Below are 3,611 nucleotides of genomic sequence, written 5' to 3'. Positions count from 1 at the left end.
AAGATCTCACATGCGAGGGAGCGACTAAGCCTGTGCATCACAACTACTGAGCCCACGTGCTACAACTACTGAAGCCCATGCACCTAGAGCCTGTGCTCCACAAGTAGTGGAGCCACCACAAGAAGCATGCACATTGCAACTAGAGTAGCCCCTACTTGCTGCAACGAGAGAAAGGCTGCTCACAGCAACGAAGACCCAGCACAACAACAACGAGAAAAAAAAATTGGCAAATATCCTTCAATTAAAAAAAAAAACTGGCAAGAAAGGCAGTGTGGGATTAGAAATGCTCTATATTTTTATCTGGTGGCAGTTGCACAGGTATATAGATGTCAAAATTCCCTGAGCTCTCTATTTAAGATCTGTGCACTTTGGGAATTCCCTGGCAGTCCAGTGGTTAGGACTCAACACTTTCACCGCCAGGCTGAGTTCAATCCCCGGTTAGGAAACTAAGATCCTGCTGCTGGGCCAAAAAAAGAAAAAAGTCTGAGCACTTCACTTTGGAAGTTAAAACAGACACACATTAACCCTTTGGAAGTAGCTCTTAACTAACTCCTTTCTGGAAACGTTACTTATGAAAAGTAAGGAATTAGCATGATCTGGCCTTCCCAGTAGTAGCTTTCCTTGATCACCAAAGAGCCCAAGAATGCCAGCTAAAAAATGTGGAAGGAAGGAGAGAATTGGAGAAAAAAAAAAAATCACCATTTTTCAAAAGCCAATGCAGTAATTAATTTAGAGGGTAATCATCAATGGGTATTACCAAATATCAGGTGAGGACTTTCCTGGTGGCACAGTGGATTACAATCTGCCTACCTGGTGTAGGGAACAAGGGTTTGATCCCTGGTCCAGGAAGATCCACATGCCTTTGGAGCAGCTGAGACTGTACATCAAAACTACTGAGCTCATGCTCTAGGGACCTATGAGCCGCAACTACTGAGCCCACATGCTGCAGCTACTGGAGCCCATGAACCTTAGAGCCTGTGCTCCGCACAAGAGAAGTCACTGCAATGAGAAGCCCGCTCACTGCAAGGAAGAATAGAAAGTGGAGAAAGCACCACCCCGCCCTCCATCGCAACACACATACACACAAGCAGTGAAGACCCAGGCACAGGCAAAAGAAAAAATTAATTTTAAAAAGCCTCAGGTGAGAAGATGATGGAGCGAGAGATATGCACAGGGTTTCAGAAGGTTCACTAGGTGTGTGGGTGCAGACTTCATCATGGAGGCCAGACTATCAACAGCATTAGCTGCAGTGAAGCTCACAGGAGAGGGACCCTCCGGCCTCCTGGGCCTCCTGATTCGATACCAAAGGAAGTTTATAGCTTCTCCCAGGACACCCCTTGTCAAAACATTAAACTTGACTCTGATCAAGTCTCTCCACCCAACATCCAGTTTGCAGGAAATAGGAAGCATAGAGGAACAAGCTAAACGACATTAGGAAACAGCTGAGTGGAGTGTGCTGCAGGACAACCGTCTCAGTCTCTTCCACGTGTCAGTCATGACAAAACGGAGTGGGGACTATTCTAGGGCGGGTGACATCATTTATATTTGAAGCCAAATTGTTCTTTGTCCCCCGGAGTACATTCTGTGCACTGTGGAGAACTGAGCAGCATTCCTGGCCACCACTCACTACTGCCAGTAGTACACGACCCTTCTCCAGGTGTGACAACCAAAGATAGACGTCTCCGGGTGTGCGTGCATGCGTTCATGCATGCTAAGTCACTTCAGTTGTGTCCAACTCTTTTCGACCCTTTGGATCATAGCCCACTAGGAGCCTCTGTCCATGGGATTCTCCAGGCAAGAATACTGGAGTGGGTTGCCATTTCCTCCTCCAGGGGATCCTCCCGATCCACGGATTGCACCCATGTCTCTTACATCTCCTGCACTGGCAGACAGGATCTTTACCACTAGCGCCACCTGGGAAGCCCCAAAGGTGTCTCCAGACACAGGCAAGTGTCCTTGAAGAGACAGCCCTAGAGGATGGTGGAGCAACTGACCAAAGGACCCAGGATGGCTAGACTGTCTGCCAGCAGAGACAAACAGTCTCTTCGTTTAAACTAGCTGTTGTACCCCTGTTAAACTGAGAGAACTACAACTTGGCTAATTCTGTTCCAAGTTTTATTTTATTTTATTTTTGGCTCTGCAGGGTTTTTCTCTAGTTGCGGTGAGCGGGGGCTACTCTTTTGTTGCAGTGCACAGGCTTCTCGTTGCAGAGCACAGGCTCTAGGGCACGTGGGTTTCAGAAGTTGCTGCACAGGGGCTTAGCAGTTGTGACTCCCGGGCTCTAGAGCACAGGCTCAGTAGTTGTGGTGCACAGGCTTAGTTGCTTTCCCAATGTGGGATCTTCCTGGACCAGGGATTGAACCCATGTCTCCTGAATTGGCAGGCGGGTTCTTTACCGCTGAGCCACCAGGAAAGCTCAGTGGTAAAGAAACTGTTCCAAGTTTTTATATTCACTGAGTTTTGCACCAGAAAAGAATGCACACTGAAATAGGAAGTTGGAAGCAATGAAGGTGTCTGTCCCTAGGGGACCAGAAAGATGAAATAAGAACTGCAAGATACAGAATACTAAGCCAACACTGAAAGCAATGAAGTAGCTCTCTAAAATTGTGGTGCTGATGGGGTGAAACTCAGACACTACAGCATTTTAAAATAAAGCAACACCTGACCCACGTGGCAAGAGTGAGACGTCTCCATCGAATTTTGCTAAAAAAGAGATAGAGGGAAAAAAAATTAAGAGCCAGCCACTAAAGTGCCAACAATAATGAAATAAGAATCTGCCACTTGGTACATTGAAATACAAACAAGATGTCCTTCTGTTACACTGGAAATTCATCTCAAAAACATGTGCATTTCTGCTTGTTAAACATGAGGTGTAGTGAATGATTAGCAAGCTGGTTCTTCTAATTTTTCAAACTATGTACACACTAGGTATGTGTATATATATATGTATATATATACACATATATATATATAGGAGAAGGCGATGGCACCCCACTCCAGTGTTCTTGCCTGGAAAATCCCAGGGACGGCGGAGCCTGGTGGGCTGCCGTCTATGGGGTCGCACAGAGTCGGACACGACTGAAGCGACTCAGCAGCAGCAGCAGATATATATATATATATATTTGATATGTAAACACTGTGCAGACATGTGCATGAATACAATGGAGTCTAATGTCAGGAACAGTGAACAGTGAAAGTTGCTCAGTCGTGTCCGACTCTTTTCGATCCCATAGACTATTAGCCTGTCAGGCTCCTCAATCCATGGAATTCTCCAGGCAAGAATACTGGAGTAGGTTGCCGTTTCCTTCTCCAGGGGATCTTCCCAACCTGGGATCAAACCCAGGTCTCCCACATTGCAGGCAGATTCTTGACTGTCTGAGTCACCAGGGAAGCCCAATGTCAGGAACATGCACTTAATCAGGTTTGGGGAAACATATTGGAAGCAGGATTTTGATACACGAAGACAATCTTGTGACTCTATTCCTGGAGGCACTAAAAGGAAGGAAGACCTGTGAAATGGACTGAGATTTGAAAATAAGAAGTTAGATCTAAGAGACGATGCCCTAAATCTGCATGAGCCAGTGTCAACCTATCCCCACCCCTCCGCACTC

Source organism: Bison bison, unplaced genomic scaffold (genome assembly GCF_000754665.1).
Source record: "Bison bison bison isolate TAMUID 2011002044 unplaced genomic scaffold, Bison_UMD1.0 scf7180017864365, whole genome shotgun sequence".
Classification (NCBI taxonomy): domain Eukaryota; kingdom Metazoa; phylum Chordata; class Mammalia; order Artiodactyla; family Bovidae; genus Bison; species Bison bison.
Note: the sequence above shows the minus strand (reverse complement) of the source record.